Raw genomic sequence first — 22,056 nt, 5'->3', positions numbered from 1 at the left:
TAATTGAGTTGCCCAAAGCCACACAGCTATTAAGTGGGCCTCCTGAAGATTGTAACCTAATATGTACAGTGCCCAACTCTATTAACTTTTTCCCTCTATTCTGCTGCTTCATCATGGATTATTCTCTCTGAGCAGAGAAAGTAAAGCAAGCATTCGGGAGGAAAGAACTACTGAACTTCCCCTTTCATCCTTCTGCCAACATAAATACTTCCTCCCTAAAATTATTTTAAATTGAAATTAGAGAAGTAGTATTTATTACATAATAGTATATAACTTAAAGGAATAAACACTTACCAGGTTCAGTTTAATTTCATTTGATTTATTCCTTCAAATAGATACTGCTTTTAGTTTGGGTGACAGAATCCATACAGAAATAAGGAATCATTGGTTTGTGACAGTGATATGTAATAGGCATTCTCCCTCTCTTCACACAGATCACAGGCAAATGTGTGTTCTCAAAGACACACAGATTCCTACAGAAACGGAGAGAAACAAAAACCAGTACTGAAGGCCCAGTTCCCTAAATAAAAGGGGAACACCACAAAAAACAAGAGGCAGCAAGGTTTCATTGATCACTTGTCTACCTGGGATACTGTCAGCAATATTCAGGTTCAAACCTCTTTTTTCTTATCAGAATGTTCGTCGGATTATCTATTTCTGCTGAATAACGTGCCGCAGGGCTGCTAATCAGAAGAGAAAAGAAGCTGCCTTTGGTGATGAAAATTGCTTTCCAGTGACTGATTGTGCTAATCAATCTTCTACAAGGGAAATCAGGAGTAAAAGATGGCCAATAATTGCAAAACACTGCTGCACACATGAAGAAAAATAACTGATGCACAAAGCGCAGAAAATCAACTCTTTGGAAAATGTTGCAGAGTTGGCTGTTTTAAAAAAACATACACTTTGGAGAACAGTTTTTCACAGTTTAACACCTAAGCCTTATATTTAATATGTAGGTAAGTACTGTGCCTACTTTACTCTGGCATTATAGTATTTGATGGACACTTCATAATCAGAGAGCAATCTGGGATTTCTCATTTGGAATCTGAAATTGATTGAAAGTTCTAAAAATTATCAAGATTGTTGATGCAGGGATTACAGTTAGCCTCTGATCCTCTTTGCGTATGAAAATTACAACTGAATTAAGGGCAGAAAATCTTTATTTCTAACGATTCCCAGCTGTCAGTGCAGCTTAACAAATGATCCATAGTGTTTCAGTCTCTTTGTTTAGAGTTTGCTTGTAAGTTCCTTGTGATTTTACAAGTACAAAATTGGATGTAATGTTGATTCTGCAGCTAGTTTTATGCATACATTGTAAAGTAGAAACTAAAACTTATATTCCTCCCCTTAAAAAGGAATTGTTTTTGCAATCTGTTGTGCATTTAAAGCAATTTTTAAAGACTCTGTGTAACTTAAGAGTCAACTACATAAGAGATCTAGATCGTATATGTGAGTAAAATATGTGAGATAATGCCTGAAATTTGAAAAAATCAATTTTGGCTGCTTAGAATCACATATCATGTTTCTTCAGATCTAAAACAGAATCAATTGTAAGGCTCACTAAAATAATTAAGGAAGAAATATAGCACAAATTATATTATGATATATTGCTTTAATGAAAGTTGTACATGACGCAGGATATAGTCATACCAGCTTTTTTTGCTTTGAAGTCTATTTCCAAGAGACTTGGACATTTCTCCCGTATAAAGTGACATTACTTGGAGTACATTAGGCAATTTCAAAAGAATATAACAAAACCTACAACAGCAATGTCTATTCATGATAGGAATTTCTCTTAGGTCTCATGAAGCATTTCTATATTTCTTTGCACAAAGCCATGAAATTGTGTTCACTTCCCCAGTGATAAATATTTGCTTTAATGGGATTAAATTTGTGCCCTATTGCTGTATTTTCATGGCCAAGTAATTCTATATTCCAAAACAAATGATATTGTAATTACTGATAAAATTGTAAAGCAATGAAATTCAACATGTTTAGTAACATAACTTAACTGAAATGCTGTTAAAAGCTTTGACCAAGAATGCATATAAGCAGGCAACAACAAATAGAACATAACTGCTGGCTGGACAATGGCAATTGTAAGATACAGACATGTCCTGATTTCAGACCAGTTAAAAAGTGAAAGTGTACATCTGAGAATTGGTAAAATACACTAATATATTGCAAGGTGAAACTTCAGAGATAATGATGTCCAATTCCCTCAATTTCCATGGTAAGTCCATGAGGTCCAATGAATTAAGAAAAGCTGTTTCAGGGGTGCCTGGGTGGCACAGTCCGTTGAGTGTCTGATTCCTGATTTCGGCTCAGGTCATGATCTCAAGGTTCATAAGCTTGAACCTGCATTGGGCTCTGTGCTGGCAGTGAGCAGCCTGCTTGGGATTTTCTCACTCCCTCTCTCTCTGCCTCTCTCCCATGCTTGCTCTCTATCTCTCAAAAAAAATAAATAAACTTTTAAAAAAGAAAGAAAGAAAAGCTGTTTGAGATGGTAGAAACTAGATAAGATTCCCAATTTTTAGGACAGCTTATACTCTATTACATGTTTTCATGATCTACCCCTTTTGAATGATTTGTTACTTTATGAATACATTTTCTTGTGCTCAAAGCTGTTATTTGAAAACTGAGTTAACATATCATTCTACTAAGCCCTGATCATTGAGCATGCTATATACATTGCTTCTATGCTTTATTAAGTAAACTTGCTTGACAATATAAGATGTTCTTAATACATTATGTAATTCAATATTTTATTTAGTTTCTAGCAACTGAGATAAAATTATTATCCCTGATTAATCTTCCTAAAATAATAGTTTCATTCTTCCAAATTAAACATCTTCCTTTTGTTTGCTGCATCAATTCTAGATTTTTCCATAGAATTTTTTTTAAGGCTTTTCATAACTTAGCCTCATCTAAATCACTCAATTTTATTTCCCACTACTTGAAACCATGTTATCCTGATTTTTACTTTGGTCATTATAACTACTAGTAATAAAATGCCTGTAGAATTATTGTTCAATCTCAGAATTTTAATTAATGCCTGTGGAATCTTCTGAAAGTTAAGTAATTTTATTAATTGATTTTGGCTACTAGCACACAATGTACAGCAAATCTAGACTTTGAGTGTTACCCACTCTGCAGTGCATTTGACAGAACTAGAAAAGGAGGATCTGGAATCAACAGACCATTGCCTATGAGGTCTCATATTAGTTTTGACTTCTTCATCTGGCTTTAATTTTTTTTTAATGTTTATTCATTTTTGAGAGAGAGAGAGAGAGAAGGGTAGGAGCAGAGACAGAAAGAGAAAGAAAGAGAGAGAGAGAGAGAGAGAACCCGAAGAAGGCTCCAGGCTCTGAGCTGTCAGCACAGAGACCGACACAGGGCTCAAACTCATGAACCGCAAGATCATGACCTGAGCCGAAGTCAGACACTTAACCAACTGAGCCACCCGGGTGACCCTCTTCATCTGGCTTTAAAAGACCTTTTTGAAATTGGCTTTAGTAGTGTGCAGTAGACAGTGTCACATGATCAGATGTATGTGAAGGCATTCCCAAGCAGAATGTCACCTTTTCCATTCTTTTCTCATGACAATGTATCTGTCAGTAATGAAGCTTCTTCCTAAAACAAGAAAGTAAACTTAAAAACCATTAAATAAGGCATCACTGAATACCTTAAAATTATCACTGTATAACAAATGATTGATACTCACTTTTGGTTATTATGTGCTTCACATATCTACTTTCTTTAAAAAAAAGTGCTCAAAAATAACAAGGAGGACTAACTCAATACGAAAATATGAAACTTCATTATAAATGTAGACTTACTAGTTCCTGAATATGTTTGTCATCATTCAGAAAGTGTTCTGGATCAGCAAAAGTATGTTTATCTATGGATCAAAATACTAAGGAGGAATCATATATTGTTTAAGTTGGCTTATAATAACTGATAATTTCCTTTCACCTTTTCTTCTCTAACTTAACATTTATTTATTTTTAATTTTTTAAGTAATCTTTACACCCAACATGGGGCTTGAACTCCCAACCCCGAGAGGAAGAGTCATATGCTCTACTGAGTAAGGCATCCAGGTACCCCTTTTTTTTGGGGGGGGGGGGTTCTTTATTTTTTTTCAAGTTTCTCTAACTAAATAAACTGAAGTCTTAAGGACAATTTTTAACCTGAAAGCCATGATCACTTTGCCATTAAGATTAGTCAACAAGACATATGACATAAACTGTTTATCATATTTCTGTTGCTAATAAAATTATACCATCCTATGTCATATAGATATTATGATTCAATCATATTTACATAGCAAAACATACACACATACAGCATTATATACAGCAACATACAGATATGAAATTTTAGATTTATTATGGGCACAGGATTTATAAAGTAAGGTTGCAGAAAACAAGTACTGTATCAGAAAATAAATATTCAAAAACAGATAATTTAATTAACATGATGGAATACAACCATTAGAAATTATGGCTTTGAGTAATTTCTCAGTATATATAAAAAGTTAACCTCTTAAGCTTTTAAAAGCATATCATGTGATAAAACTAAAGTGATCCTAGTTAAAATCTATGCATATCCTATGTAGCTACCAATCCATATATTAATATTTAGAAGATAGACATCCAAATGTAAAATGAGAACAGTGATTGGTATGAGCTATGACACTATAAAATACTAGTCTGATCAATTAAAATGGGGTTACTTTGGTGTTTTAGTATGTTCATTTTATGTTTTTGTTCTTTATTTCTAATACGGAGCATTCATATTTTCTGGAAGATTTATTTATAATGCAATACAAAAATATTCCATTATGCCTACTGATTAAAAAAACTATTAATAGGCCAGGATATTGCGAATTACATGATAGTAGTCAAATATGTTTTGTTATATTGCTTTCGTTATCATCAAAAATCAATGGTCACATCTATGGAATTGATACATCCTTAATCTGACAAATCTATGTAATCCCTGCCTATAGTGGGTATAATAATAGGTAACAGGATTGCTTTAGAATTAAATGCAATAATGTATGGAAAGTACCTAGCATACTGCCTAGAAATTAGTAAGCACTCAATAACAATGGTTAAATTTTTCATAATAAAAATATGTTATTTTGGATGTTTTTACCAAATAAAATCATATCCTAAAATAGGTGTCTTTATAAAAAATATGACAAAATTAGTTTAAAGATGTTAAACCATGAACTGAGGAATTTATTACACCATACAGGAAACATGCAGATCTTGTGCTTATAGATAGATACTTTAAAATCTCACACATATTTCACCAACCAGTTGGTTCTGTGCCTATCTAAAGGTATTTCAAATGACAGCTTTTCCAAATCACAGGTATCTACCTTAAGGAAAAAAATTATATTTATAGTTACATTAATCCAAAATTAAGGTCTATAAACCTCACTTCACCTTTCTATACTTCCAACTTATTTTACAAGCCACGTCTGCAACTCTTAGAAAAACAATTAGGTTAAGGAAGAAAAGTACGGCCTTTCTATTAAAATAAAACATCCAATAATAATGGAATGAGAATTTCCCAGAGGGCAATCACCATTGTACCTTAAAGCCCCAAAATATTTCCTGAAATTTATTTTCTCTGTGTTTCTTGCTATTTACTATAGAGACCACCATGTTGGCTGGGGTTGAAATGGAGGTTGAAAGAGAGGGAGAGAAACTCCCTAATAGCTACAAAACTCATCCCTATCTTACACCTCCGTTGACTTTATTAAAGGTTAAAGTAGTGGTTTCAGTTTGACATTTTTTAAAAATGCAATTAACATGGAGCTGTTCCAGATGAAGCCAAATCACGAATTCTAATGCGTACTTTCTCAAAGGGGGTTGTTGGAACCCCTTGATTTTTCCACTGAACAGGGCTTTGAAAGACCTGTGTTATAGGATAATCAAAGGGAAGTAAATATAGAGGAAAATAGGAACTTTGATAATTTGATTTATAAGGTGCACTTTGTCTGTTTTCAGTTTGAGCATTTCCACAGAAAAGCCTCTCTGTGAAACTCATAGCATATTTCCATGAAGTAAAAACTCTAATTACTGTCATGACAAGGGGCCCATACATAATTCTAGATTCCTGAAGGTCTAAACTCAACAAAGTTCAAAATGAGGCTCTTTTGTTCAGTCTGGCCCAAATTTGACTTTTCTTCCAGGTTCTACTTTCTAGTCTAAGACCTTAACTCTTCTCAAGCATTGATACAAGTAAGTCCACTTTCTTGAAGGAGGACTGTGCAGGAAACCTTATCAGAATACAGTCATACTCCAACATAGCATACAATAGATCCACTGCCATATCAGATATGGTTTCATAATACAATATTCCCCATCCCCTGGAAAGTCGAAGTCCTAATTTTATTTACCACACATTCTGGTATATTGGGACCAGCCAACTATCGGAGTGGTGACTATATAAAACCACCCTTTCTTCAGGCGCCTGGGTGGCTCGGTCAGTTAAATGACCTACTTCCGTTCAGGTCATGATCTCCCAGTTTGTGAGTTGGAGCCCCGCCTGGGGCTCTGTGCTGTCAGCTCAGAGCCTGGAGCCTGCTTCGGATTCTGTGTGTCCCTCTCTCTCTGTCCCTCCCCTGCTTGTACTCTGTCTCTCTCTGTCTCTCTGTCTCTGTGTGTGTCTCTCTTTCAAAAATAAATAATAAACATTGAAAAAAAATTTTTAAAAACCCCACCCTGTCTCCATTTACTAAGGAGAGACACTATGGTGGCTCCATGTCAGCCAGTGATTGTGTGTGAAAATACCGAATTATTTTGAATAATTAATTTTGAAATTAATTTGAATATTTCCAATTTAACTGATCATCACCAGAAGATGGCATAAATACACTAAGTAAGAATGTGAACAAGTATTTAGAGACCCTTTTCTTGTTAAGGAATACAAAGGATGTTTTAAAATTATAGTGCATGACAATGAATAAATAGATAGATAAAATTATAGTGCATGATCCAACTTTAATTTTTTTATTTATTTATGTTCTCACAGAGTTCTTCTTTACTGTAGAGACTGGATGTAATAAAAAATGCAAACATGTTCTTTTCATTTACACTAATGTCAGTAACTAGAATTTTTAAAAGGTGAAAATCTGTTTCAGTCTAAAGTCAAATCTGGAGAAAAAATAAAATCCTTGTTTCAGCTGATATTTTTCAATATGAAATATCTATTTTTCTTGCCACTTTAAGGGAAATAAACATTGACAAATGTTATTAACATTTAATAAATGATTAATAGCCCTGCCTTTTCCATAATAATTTATTATAAGAAGTGTTTTATCATGTTCAAGAGACATGTAAATAACTCTATGCAATGTCATTTATAAATGCTTTACAACAGGTTGATGGAACATTATTTAGAACCTGTTTGAAACATGAAAAAGGTAAAAACAAGCCTCCTAATGACTGAATCTTAAAAGTCTGTGTTGTCATTTATCAAGTTTCTTAAATCATTTCTAAATATTACCTCAATTTAAAATGCAACTGCCATTTCTTATTCAGTTTTGCCCTCAAGTAGAAATAAAACAAATATACAGCACTCAACCTGAGGTAAGCACATGGGCATAGAATTGTTGGGTGCAGTAGCAGCACAAAGTTGTAGAAAATTACCTGTCATCAAAGCCTAGAATATTCTGATATTAATTTTATTTTTTTATTATTATTTTTTTAATTTTTAAGGTTTATTCATTTTTGAGAGACAGAGGGAGACAGAGTGTCAGCAGGGAAGGAACAGAGAGAGGGAGACACAGACTCGGAAGCAGGTTCCAGGCTCTGAGCTGTCAGCATAAAGCCCAATGCAGGGTTTGAACTCACTGACCGCGTAATCATGACCTGAGCTGAAGTTGGACACTTAACAGACTGAGCCACCCAGGCACCACTCTGATATTAATTTTAGACTGATGTTAAGTAAGGGAGAGAGTACAGATGAGTTTACAACAGATGGTTTTAGATAAACCTTTTAAATTAATATACTGATACCAGACCTTGCTTACAAATGAATGCCACCTCTCATTGGAAAACCGGACATTTCCAACCCTATGTGGCGTTTTTGCCCCCCTGGCCTCTTGATGGACATTTCAGCTAAATTCCACAATTGCAGATTGATGGTACATAATAATCACTTCCAGAAACTGCAATGAATACAAAAATTCTCAGTGGCTTCTCCTGAAGCTAAGGAGTCAAGCAGATGTAGCTCACTCTAGGCTGGTGGTGGGGTGGAGGGGGTGGCAGAATTCCTTAGAGGTTGATACCTTCTTTTCCATAGTCAGAAATTCCATCTGAGGAATTTAAGAATACATTTTCACTGTAGATCTTCTTTTCTTTCATCTGCTCTTGCATGATTATTTTTTTCATGCCCTTCATCTACTTTTTGGGACCAAACCATTGGCTAAATTCTTGAGCATGTGCAATCAGAAATACCACATTCAGGTAAAATAGAAAAATGTATTTTACAAATATTCAGGTAAAATAAACAAACCTAAATAAATAAATAAATAAATAAATAAATAAATAAATAAAATAATGAAACTCCTACAGGGCTATAGTGAACACTAGCACAAAACTGCACAAAAGAAATTTCACATGTAAAAAGGTCTATTTAATGCTGTAGTTGTTTGTAAATAGGAAAGAGGTGTCTAGATAATGTCTTCACACCTGTGTGTTCTCACTTGGTTCTCTCTGTACCATTAATCTTTTTCTCATCACCACCATCCTCCCTGCTCAGATTTGCTCTCCCAGCCTCCTCCTGCTCTTTTCTTCTCCACTGTATCTTATACACTTCTGCAGGATTCCTTTTTCCTAAATATAAAACTGGTCATAACACTCCTTTGGGGACATGTCATTCTTTAAATTAGCATTTCTCAGCCAAGATCCTCAGAACACCATGTTTCTGGACACATTACAAGCTGTTTGATGGGGAAAGAAAAGTAATCTGTGGTCAAATGTACATGGAAAATACAGGATGAACAAAGTCAATTTCTCTACTTCTTATAAGCCTTGATGTTCCAAAAACGCAATGTGAATTTCCAAGTTAGAGCTAAGATATGAAGTACTTCTCAAATGTATTGGTCCATCAAAATCATTTGTTGCAGAATGTCTTCCAACATCTTCTAAGATGCTTAAAAACACTTTTGGGGTACTGGTCTACAGTATAATGACTCCATTCTAAACCTGATATTCCATCAACTTCACAGTAAGACCCTGTATTAGTTTCCTAGGGCTACCAAAACAAAGTACCATAAACCAAATGCTTTAAAAAAAACAGAAAATTTATTCTCTCACAGTTCTAAATGCTCAAAGTCCAAAATTAAAGTGTCAGCAGGGCCATGCTCTGATGTCGCATTCTGAGGTTCTAGATGGTCATGAATTTTGAGGGGACATCTCTGTAGTATTTTCCCTCACTACTCTTTTCGTGTTTCCTATATTTCAACCAATAAGATTTAGTTACTGTCCGTTACAATATACCCTATGCTTTCTTCCTCTGCAGTTCAGACTTACAGACTATGTGCTAGGCTCAGTTACCCTTGAGGCAGATACTATATGTTCGCTCACTCAACAATTATATCAACTACCTATTCTTCACTTTCCTCTACTGTTGAATCTAGAAAAGAAAATACTTGATTCCTCAGCCACTCTTGCAGCTAGGGGAGGCCATATGACAAGTTCCACACAAAAGTCCTTGAGGAAGATTTTCATCAAAAAATAAAAGCGCAAATGACCATGAGGAGAAAAACCTTTTCCTTTTTCTTTTATATTTTTCCTTTCTTCCCACCTGGAAAATGGGGAGACCTGACAAGTGGAAGTCCAACAGCCACCTTGTGACCATAAGGGTGAAAACCATTCATACCACATGTGGTAAGACAGGAAGATCAAAGGAGCGTGGGTGCTTGAAAACAATATGGAGCCTTCCAATACCTTGGATTGCCTATTCCTAGACTTTGTGTGTGTGAAAGCCACTGTTTGGGGGGTTTTCTTTAGCAGCCAAGTATAATCCTGATTAATAAATCTGTTCCATTTATGGGGAGTGGGGGAGGGAGGTGGGGTGATGGGCATTGAGGAGGGCACCTGTTGGGAGGAGCACTGGGTGTAGTACGGAAACCAATAGGACAATAAATTTCATATTAAAAAATATATATATATATAATATGAATCAAAAAATAAAACATGATAAAAAGTAAAAATAATCCCTTCCATTTGTTAAGTTCAATTTCTGTCTGTTCTCAATATTGCAATATTTTGTGTACCTTCACTATTTTCATATTTACCTGTGTAACTAAACATAACATAGTTGTATTAGATGACTCATAAATATAATATACTTAACAGAAAGTAGAGCTTCTTGTATTTCCTTCTACTTCATAACATAGAATAGCTGAAAATATTTTATCAAAACATATCCACTACATTATTAAATTTTGGGTTCATAAAATATCTGTAAAGGTGTTGCCTAATATTGTCCTCTCTGGTAGTTCTTTTCACTGAATCTTCCACTACATCCATCAGACTGTGCTCCTGACATCCTACTGCATAGTGAACCTGGAGGCAAACATTGCAGGTGTGTTCTATAAGGACAACTTAGTTTATAAATCGATTTCTTTGAGAGAAGAAATTAAGAAATTAAGTGTCATACTCAAAGGGTCAGTTCAGAGTTTGTTTTTTGTTCAAACCATGACTTCTCTCTGCTCTTGGAACTGGACTCTTGGCAGAAAGATAGACAGTCCTAAAATGTTCTTTTGGGAGTCCAGAGAAAAGGAGCCAGAAAGAAGTGATGCTGATGTTTGCAATAACCTTTAAAGAATTTGGTAAATGTTCCATTTGTCCTAAGATAACCTTTTGACAATCTTAGAGGAAAATCCCTTTATAATAATGGATTCTGAAAGTAACTATATATGTTTGCCTAGACCTGGCCCCATGGCATGGACAGAGCCAAGCCTCTACCTAGTGCCTTTGCTATACATACACACACACACACATTCATAAATATATACACATATCCAACACATACACATACATTCATAAATATGCATATAGGCACACAGGCATTCATAAAGAGACACATGCACACACATTCAAAAATAGACACATTCATGAACACACACATCTATAAATACATATAATACACATACACACAAACATGCATGCACACACAGATACCCTACATATATTGACTATGCCAGATCTTCCAGGTAAAATGTAGAAAGAAATATGCAAGTTGTTTTCCGCATAAAATTTACAATGAGGAGTTTCTGTTATCTCACCATGGAGGTAAGGAACACCGTGAACTAATGGCACCTAATTTGTTGTGAAATGGCATGAGAGAAGCCCCAGACCTCAGATCCTGTGGCAAGTATTGTTTTAAAAGAACACCATGCCATACCCCTCCCCTTCATCTGTGTGGGCCACCTACACTAACATTCATTTCATTCCTTAAATGCTGTACCATCTTCCTTTCTATTCAGATACTTCCTCCATGCTGTTACTTTCTGTCACCTAATTAACTGGTAATTTTCTTCCAAATTCTGGGGTAAATTTCCCCTCCTTAGGGAAGCCTTAACTGGAGCAAATACTAAGTCAGTCCCTCCTTTTATAGTCTTTTATAACCTTGGGTATATGTCTTTTATTGCGTTCATCAAAGGTTACATTTGTACATTTATTTGTGTGATTATTTAATGAAAAGCTGTCTCCTGTAGAGTGTAAGCTAAGAAAGCAAAAGTTATCTAATGCAAATAACAGTATCTCTCCTGCACATAGTAAAGTAACTGGCACATACATAGTAGATGAACAATAAATATTTACTGATTTGATGGAAGTTATCTCTGAAAGGTAGAAAAACACAAAACATCACTGCTTTGCATCAGAATGCATTCAGCTGCAAAAAGACAAGCTGAATATGGCACGAACAATAAAGGTAACTTATTGGTTTACATCGCAAGAAAGTCCAGGTGTGGGGTGAATTTCAAGAATGGTTTGATTCAGTAGATCAATGGGGTCTGCAAGAGTCTTGATCCTTTTCATCTCTCTCCTTCTATATCATCATCTTAGACCTGTTTCCCCTCCATGGTCACAAGATGGCTGCCAACAACTCCAAAGGTTACATGATTTCTTGTCTGTATTCAGAGGAAAAAATACCTGCCACAGTAAAAGAAACAAACCTACAGATTTATTGTAAATGGGCTAGCATATATCATATGTCCAGCACTGCACCAGTGACTGGCCAAAGAGAATGGAATATGCTAACTTACCACCATAAACAGGTGGATACCAAACGGAATATCTTGGTAGTCTGAAGAAAGGGAAGAGACAAATGGATATTGAATAGACACCTAACTAAAATGTGTCAACACATATTGAATGCAGTACATATTTAAATACAGCACATCAAGTGGGTTACAGGTCAGTGATAGGAGACCTCATAGAGTGTTGAGGACTAAATTGTGTCCCTCCCAAATTCCTATGTTGAGGCCCTAACCCCAGTAACTCAGAATGTGACTATATTTGGAGACAGGGTCTTTAAAAGGTAATTAAGTTAAAGTGTGGTTGTTAGGGTGGGCCCTAATCCAATATAACCGGTATCACAAAAAGAAAAGGAAATTAGGGCACAAACAACATAGACAGAAGGACAACCATGTGAGGGCACAGCAAGAAGACGGCCATCTGCAAACAAAGGAGAGACGTCTCAGAAGAAACCAGATGTATCTACACCTTAAATCGTTCTACACTCCAGAACTGTGAAAAAAATATATTTCTGTTGTTTCAGCCACCCAGTCTGTGGGATTTTGTTATAGCAGCCCAGAAAACTCATACATGGGAATAACGTAATTTCCCAATTCATTAACCAACTATATAGAATGTGATGGAAGTACAGTGATAACAGAGTTCATTTAGGCTGTGTAAATTACACATTTACATGGCTTTTCACTAGAGTCTGGGTTCCTCCATCATACACAGCTTCCTGTAATAACTCTCATACAAGTAAATTTCTATCAGAATTGCAAAACATTCAAATTCCTGCCCCTTTTTACTCAGGCTTTTATATTATTGCTCTTTTATAATCACGCTTACATCGTCCTCCTAGAAGACTTAACCTAAGAATCTATATGTTTCTATTTAACAGATGTCTATAAATACTAGATGTTTTGTCTCTTGAACAAAACTGAGTAAGAGCATATTCATATTACTTATTCATCAGGAGAAAGTGAGGTCTTCCTAAAAAAAAATATCCATGCCTTAGCCTTCCAGGGTTCTGGAAAGCCAGCAGTCCCACAACCTAACTCCAAGGATTATTATCATAAGTCAAACTCTTCATCAGATATCCCCACTTCAACAATGAGACTATTAGTAAATTTGAGGTAAGAGCTGATGTTTTCCAACAGCTGGAGAATGATAGGCAAATTCAGGGCCCTGCATCCACGTAGATTCTAGAGGGGTTATTTCAGAATCCTCTAGATCAGAAGAGGAAATAACTGCAGCATAAACCTACTAGCCCTTGAATGAGCTGAAACCCAATCCTCTGCTTTCTTTCTCTTAATTTAGGATTCCTATATCAGCCATGAACATAGGGCCATAAACTCAGCTGTGCCAAAACTGCAGATTTATTTACTGCTTTAGAGCTCATTTTGATTTCTGTAATGACCTCTCATTCCCCGACCGTGCTGCTTATATTCCATTTGCCCACCAGGTCCATTCTCACCTGTATTCTACTTGCTTCTGTGTTCCCAGGAGGCTGGCCTCTACAGACTGCATATCCCAGACTCCCTCGTTCTCTGGCTTCCAGGAGGGTTTGGGCCAAGGGACTGAGAAAGCAGGAGGCAGTTAGTTCAGTGTCCCTCACTTTGCTGCTGGGCAAAGCCCTGGGCAGTCTGCAGTAACTTTATGCTGTTCCAGCGATACTTCCTGCCTACTGGACTGTAGGGAAATCTAAAACTTCTCAGATAAGGAGGTGTCAGGCAGACTGCTACAAAGCAGGTGGAGGATGCACATGGAAGTTCGTGGCAGCAGCATTCACCGAGTGGTGCAGAAGTATTGCCAAATGTTAACAATCATTTCAGCTGAATCGGTTCTTACTGGCTGTACATCAACCCTAGTTTTGCACTAATCCATGGCTCAGCCAGTGGGAGTGAGCGTGACACTTCTGCTGGACGGTCCTGTGGCCTAAATGAGGCATGTGACCTCGTGGAATTATAACCCTATATATTTTTTAAAGGAAACCAGAATAAAACTTTGCTTCTGTAATGTAAATGAACAACTACTTTGAGCCTCCATTTCCTCAACCAAAAGTGGGATGGCACGCCCCTCCTAGCATAACGCTAAAGGTAAATGAACTCAGCATGGGTAATATGCTCACTGTTGTGAATGACAACTAGCTAAGATTGAATTTTTAATCAACATAGCAAGTGTATACTTGCTATAGCAATACACAAAGCATTACTTTTCAAAATAATTTGAAATTCTCTCTCTTTATTCTGTTTGAGTTTACTTTCTCCATACAAAAATTGGGATGGATCTTAATAATTTCCTCTTGGTTACAAGATAAAATTTTGGGAGGTGGTGATTTCAGCCTTATTGCAACCCGGCCCTTCCCACCCTCAACAGTTGCACTTTTGCTGTTTTGAGTTTTCTCCTCCTAAATCAGAGAAGAAAGTGATTTCTTTTAGACTTTGAAAAGTCTTGAAATAGACAAGAAAAATATGTTTACATTGAAATGAACTATCTGGCCACTTGCTCTAAATCTAACATCCAGAGTTACTATAATATTTATCTATTGGATTATTTATTCACAAAAGTGCTATTATGACTAGAAATTGCCATGAGTAGTCAGAAACTGCTTTTAACTGTTTCTTTCCTTTTTTCACTAAGAAAGATTCTTTTTAAGAACTAAAATTAAGAAATGTTCATAGAAATTAGAGCATCAATTAAGAAATCTAGATCCAAACCTTCATTCTGCCACTAATTTTGTAATCACCAACAATTCACTCAATTTCCTCACCAGATACATGTAGAATTGGGATAGGTGATCAGTAAGGAACCCTTCAAATTCAGTTATTATAACTTGGTATTTCTCAGGTATTTTAGCATAAAATAGCAGCTAACATAAATCCAGCAATTATACCTTGGATCACGTGCACTTAGTAATCACAGCAACCCTACTTTGCAGGTAAGAAACAAAACTGTGAGGTTAACTCTCTAACAAAACATTTTACAGGTAATTAGTGGAAGAGTCATAGCTTGAAATGGTCATTTTTAATTCAAATCCTATAATTCAGTGAATATTCCCTAATTTTTGTTATGAGTTTCCAAACTAAACTAGCTTAAATGACTGGAAAAAAGTAAAGTTTCACAAGCAATCAGTGAGCCAGTAAGTAAATAGGCAACAATTTTAGCAAATTTGAAAGGCTGATAGGCATTCAAAATGTGTCAGTTCAGAAATGTGGAGATATTTTTAATCCATTTATAAATAAATTATAAATGTAACTCTGCATGTTTAGGGGACAGAACAATAATGGCTACAAGAATGAACACGCTCTTTCTGCCTCGATGGAACCAGAGATTGCTTTACTCCAAGTGAATCCCGAGAGTGTGGCACCTGCTTCCTATTTCCCTGATGTGTGTCTCAACCAGGTGTTTCTTTGCTGGATGTTTGTGGCATTCAATGGATGGTTGGCTCACAATCTGTAAATTGTTACTTATGTATTTATTTCTGTAGTCAGTAGATCCTTTTCCAGATAGATAATAATGGTTTCCTAAGACTTCCATGAAACCAGTGACTCAAATTCCTATTGGTGGAAGTTTCAAAAAGATTCACAAGCTGGGAAAGGTTCTAATTGTTTTATAAGTAAAAAGAATAGGAAATATAAAATAATCTTAAATGAATAATTAAAATTTAATAAATATTTTGAATTAACTTAGTAAAAGGAAATGGCAATAGCCATTTCTGTGACAGTATTGTGGGGATGAAAGAATTGGTATTGACAAAGCTTTTCTTTCAAATATGAGATGACATAGCTCTTGGTTGACTATTAATCTCGTTTGTAAAGTCCTTAAAAGATACCTTTCTGAGGCAGTGATGACATTTCTCTTCATACTACACACTTGTCTACGTATAGTGCTATAAAAAATAATCTTTGGGGTATACAGAACTTAAACTTCACTTCTATTTATGGATGCAAAAGCATCCATAAATAGAAATGTCAGTAGTTAGAATCAGTGCATAAAAATGACACATCATATCTATTTGGATACAGTCTGATGTAAGTTCTTCTGACTCATTGAAATTGAAGCTCAATGTACTTCTTTCGCTGGAAAGAACAATAGAAAAAAATCCATTGTCAATTGATCAAGATAAAGTCTTACAGCCAATGCTGTGGTGTCAGGTCCTCAACACGCATTTCAAAACTATTATATCTCTTTTTCACAGATGATATGAAAACCGTATGATTCCATGAAAACTGTAAAGTTTCTAGCAAAACAACTATTAGAACTAATAAATGAATCCAGCAAGGTTGCAGGATACAAAATCAACACAAACAAATGAGTTGCTTTTCTATACACTAGCAGAGAGCAATTTGAAAAGGAAATTAAGAAAACAATTTAATTTACAATAGCATGTAAAATAATAAGATACTTGGGAACAAACTTAACCAAGGAGATGAAAAGCTTGCACACTAAAAACTATAAAACACTGCTAAAAGGAGTTAAAGAAGACAAAAATAAATGGAAAGATATCCTGTGTTCATGGACTGAAAGCTATAATATTGTTAAGATGTCCATATTATCCAAAATGATTTATAGATTCAATACAATCTCTATTAAAATCTCAACAGAATTTTTTGCAGATATAGAAAAAATCCTAAAATTCATATGTAATCTCAAAGGACCCTAGACAGTCAAAACAATATTAAGGAAGAAGAAAAAAAAATAGAAGCAACACACTTCCTGATTTCAAAACATATTACAAAGCTATAGTAATAAAAAAAAAAAAAACAAGTGTGGTACTGGCAAAAAAAAAAAAAAAAAAAAAAGGCAGACAAATACACCAGTGGAATAGAACAGGGATCCCAGAAATAAACCTTAATCTGTATGATCATCTGATCTTCAGCAAGGGTGCCAAGACCACACAATGGGGAAAAGACACTCTTCAACAAATGGCGGTGGCAAAACTGGATATCCACAAGAGAAAAAAAAAAAAGGAAAATTGATCTTTATCTTACACCATATACAAAAAGTGAATCAAAATGGACTAAAGAACTGGATGTAAGACTTACAGCTATAAAACTCCTAGGAGAAAATGTAGGAGAAAAGCTTCATGAGGTTAGACTTGCAACAATTTCTCGGATACGGCACCAAGAACACAAACCACAAAAGCAAAAAAACAGACATATAGGACCACATCAAACTTAAAAACGCTTGTACCTCAAAAGAAACACTCAACAGTAAGTAGGGAACCTACCAAAATGGGAGAAAATAATTACAAACCATATATCTGATAAGGGATTGATGCCCAGAATATATATCTTAAAAAACTCCCACTACCTGACAAAAAAAATAAAATAAGCCAATTAATAAATGGACAAAGGACTTTAACAGACATTTCTCCTAAGATGATATATAAATGACTAACAAGCATATGAAGAGTTGTCGAACATCACTAATCATCAAAGAAATGCAATTTGAAACCACAATGAGCTATCACCTCACACTCACTTCTATCAAAAAAATAGAAAATAACAATTATTATCAAGGAAGTGAAGAAATTGGAACCCCTGTGCATTGTTGTGGGACCCTAAAATGGTGCAGCTACTATGAAAGACAGTATGGCGATTCCTCAAAAAAAAAAAATAGAAATACCCTACGATCCAGCAATCCCATATCCAGAAAATTGGTAGCAGGGTATCAAAAAGATATTTGCACCTGCATGCTCATTGCAACATTATTCACAATAGCTGAGAGGTGGGAGCAACCTAAGTGTCCATGGACAAATAAATAAATAAAATGCAGTATACACATACAATGAAATATTATTCAGTCTTAAAAAGGAAGAAAATCTTGTCACATTGCTACAACATGGATAACTTTGAGGACATAATACTAGGTGAATCAATTCAGCTACAAAAACATAAATAATGTATGATTTCACTTATATGAAGTATCTAAAGTCGTCAAATTCATAGAAACAAAAAGTAAAGGGGTGGTTACCAGGGACTGAGGGAAGGGGGACAATAAGGAGGAATTATTGTTTAACTGGTACAGAGTTTCAGATTTGCAAGACGAAAAAGTTCTGGAGATCTGATTCACAACAATGTGAATATACTTACTACTACTAAGTTCTACTCAAAAGCTGGTTAAGATGGTAAATTTCATGTTATGTATTTTTAAATCACAATTAAAAAAATCACTATACCTAGATCAGCTCAACAAGAATATTGTCAATTCTAACCATCCTCTTAAAAGAGAATACAGTTTCTAATAATATTTGATACGTTTCACCTATAGCACTCACATAGTCTGTGAAATATGTTCTTAAAGCATTGATCTCAGGAAATGTACTTTCACTTTAAAAAAAATTTTATGTTTATTTTTAAGAGAGAGACAGAGTATAAGCAGGGGAGGGGCAGAGAGAGAGGGAGACACAGAATCCAAAGCAGACTACAGGCTCTTAGCTGTCAGCACAGAGGCTCAAATCTCCCCTACTGCAAGATCATGACCTGAGCCGAAGTCTGATGCTTAACAGACTGATCCACCTCCAGGCACCCCTCAGGAAATATACTTTCAAATGAAGAGGGAATGACTATCACCTTCAGTGTATACGGTAGAACCACAACAACACTCATGGTGATTATTTGGCCATCAGTACCACCAAAAGGAACATTTGAGCTCATTCTCCATATAATTTCAGCCATTGTTAGAGAAAGAACACTTAAAGCATGGCACATCTTTGTCTCTAAGAGAAATGTTTAAAACTGTAAGTCTATGTAAAATGACCACCATAAATAAGGGTACTATTTATTCATGCATAGGTTTGCTTTTCACATCATGACAAAAATAAGCCTCTCCTGCTGGAAGGGCCCAGTATTCCTACACCAGAAGACCCTATGCCAAACTGCCAGTAAACAAAATATGATACTCGTTCCTATTGAGCTATTTCATATTTTAGCTTTTTGACCACAAATTTGTCTGCCAGTTTCTTGGAAGAAATTAGTGCAATTCAGGGTTCATTTCTTCTATTATAACTGTAAGGATAAACTAAACTTCAGACACTTTTTTGTGCTATTATTAAAATAAATACCTGTTAGTAGCATTTTAGGCAATAAAGAATTTTCTCTTGTTTTAAAAATATTTCTTATAAAGACACATCTTACCTTTTACCCATGGTAAAAATGTTGCAGTTATCCTTCACACATTCTTCTCCATTAGAAATCACCATGGTTTGCTCATTTTACCAAATAATGTTAACGAATCCATTCTTTTTGACCAAGAGCTGGTGTGGAACTTGTTAAGAGTGTAGACTCTGGAACAACATATCCTGGATTTGTGTCCAAGTTCATCTGTTTCTTAACTCTGGTATTCAGCAAAGTATGTTCTTAAACTTTTTTGGCCACAATTTCCTAAAATGTGTATAATAATACTTCATATTGATACGGTTGTTGTATTAAATGACTTAGTATGTAAAAAACCAATAATGTGTGTGGCATATACTGCCTGCTAAATATTAGCTTTTTTCAGTATTGTTTCTATCATCACTGTCATATTTCGGATCCTGTGGTCTCATCACTGGAGAGCTATAACAATCACTGAATTGGTCCACTTCAATTCCATCCTCCAAATAACCTCTAGAGTACAAATCTGACCACATCACTCCTACACCTATTACCCATCCACAGCTTCCTGCCACTGACAAAAGAGAAAAGGTCCTAATATGGCCAACAAGAGCCCCCATAACTAGATGTCATATTATCTCTTCAGCCCCATCTTATACTCATACAGTCTTTCACATTACACTTCAATAGCCATCAACTATTTATAGTTCCCAGGATATATCATGTTGTATTGTGCCTTTATACAAGTGAAACCATGCTGTGCCCATCTGCATTTCTTTGATGGGTAGCATTCTCTAGCCACAAAGACCCATTTTCTCACCTGTCTGTCAGGCAAAAAGTGCTGGAGAATCAACACTTCCCAGGAAAAAAAAACCCATCAATGACCAACAGGAGCTGGTGTATGAAAACTGCCACTCCCTCATCCCTCAGGAATCACTTAGGAATAACTCTGAAGTCTATATTCTACACTGTCCCTCAGCACAATAAAGCTCAAGTTCCCCACAGCAACTGCTTGAAAATAATCTTTTTATTCACCATCATCTCTTCACCATCTTATTTCTTCACTGGTGTTTACCGGTGTCATCTCCCAAATAAACTACCTGTTTTCAAATCCCACCCCTGGGGTCTGTTTTGGGTGGATCTCAAGCTAAGAGTTTACTATATTAATCTAGGTAATTAATTTTACCTGAAGCTATAGCCAGAACATCTCATAACTAAACACAAACGATGTGTTTTCTCATTTCTGTGAAGTCTAATGAAGACTGGTCAGCTCTTCTCCATATTGTTGCCATAGCATCTAGAACACACAGTAGTATCCTAAGTCATGTCAGCAGGCACAACAGAATGGAGGATGCACTCCCACTCTCAACTGCCTTGGCTAAGTGACTTGTGCCACTTTTGCTCATTGTTCACTGGCCAGAACTCATCACATGACCTAACCTAACTGCACAGCAAGTTGTAAAATATAGATGAAATAATTGGTGAGCATGAGCTATTTCTCCCGTACCAAATCTTCCATTTTACAAAGTCCATTATGGTTCAACACCTCAGCCCTGGATCGGAGGTCTTCTTGTGTGATCTCATAATGCTTTTTATAAAACTCTATTAATTGTACCAACAAAATTTATATTTTTGCAGGTCAGGCTCAAATACCACCCAGTGAGCTTCTTGAATATAGAGATGATGTCTTGCTTTTTTGATCCAAGCTCTTAAGAGCAAATATATTTCTCTTGTGAAGGAGCTTATGTTATCAGTATTTTATAAAAGATTATGATTATTTATGATCAAATCCCCATAAGCTTTTAGGTATACATTCCATGGATGTCAGAATGGAAATCAATGACTAGGGAGAAATCAGAAAGAAGTTCAAAGATTGTGTTTTATTCATCTCTCTGTCATATCATAGCACCTGTACAAGTTTCTAGTATTACTGGAGAAGGTGTGAAGAAATACAACATTAAAATAGAGATTAAATTGAGTGGTTTTTACCTCTAGCTTTCGGACTACCCATTTGGAAAATGGACTGTCCCCATTTTATACTAATAACTATGGTTTATATTTTACTGATTTCTAGTAGGCTTGGGTGATAATATAATTGGATATGTCCCTGTGACATACTAAAATATGGTTTGTCATCAATTTTTACCAACAATGATCAAATTATCAAAATTAATTTACTATCACAGTTACCTCTTTCTACACAGAACATAATGGTTTTGGAAAGGGTCAAAGTGAAACAATATACTTCATATTTACATAGATGAAACACATAAAAGAGGAAAATAATACATATGAAGGGAGGGAGAGAGTGTGTGCAGTGGTTTCTATTTCAAGCAGAATGCAGTTACTTGAGACATTGAACATCCCCTCTAAGGAAAATAATAAAAAGTTACATAAAATGTAAACTTGTTTTTAAATGTTACCACTGATCTGGCAAGAAATAAAGAAAGGACAAATCACAAAAAATAAAATGAAAACAAAAATCCCAGAATGTAAAAGAGAAATAAATGTATATATATATCTTCAGGGCATGTATAAATCTTGGTGACCTTGAGCAGAGCATTCTCTGCTGCTATGAAGGGTACAGGGACAGGAGCAGGAGCCTAAGACTTGCCCAAGTCTAATACAACTCCCAGATTAAAGCTAGGGTCCAGAAGGGATAGACCTTCCATGTATGGTAATGAGAA

At 35.5% G+C, this 22,056-nt stretch overlaps 1 long non-coding RNA gene across 1 annotated transcript; it reads right to left on the bottom strand.

Moving 5' to 3' along the window:
• Positions 1-392: 392 nt before the first annotated feature.
• Positions 393-20,634, bottom strand: LOC122235546. Its single transcript, XR_006213597.1, has 3 exons — positions 20,556-20,634; positions 19,412-19,657; positions 393-473 (listed from the first exon to the last, which is right to left on the bottom strand). It is a non-coding gene; the product is annotated as an uncharacterized LOC122235546 (long non-coding RNA).
• Between the last annotated feature and the right edge of the window lie 1,422 nt (positions 20,635-22,056).

This window comes from Panthera tigris, chromosome X (genome assembly GCF_018350195.1).
Source record: "Panthera tigris isolate Pti1 chromosome X, P.tigris_Pti1_mat1.1, whole genome shotgun sequence".
Taxonomy (NCBI): Eukaryota; Metazoa; Chordata; class Mammalia; order Carnivora; family Felidae; genus Panthera; species Panthera tigris.
This window is presented reverse-complemented; position numbering and strand designations above follow the sequence as displayed.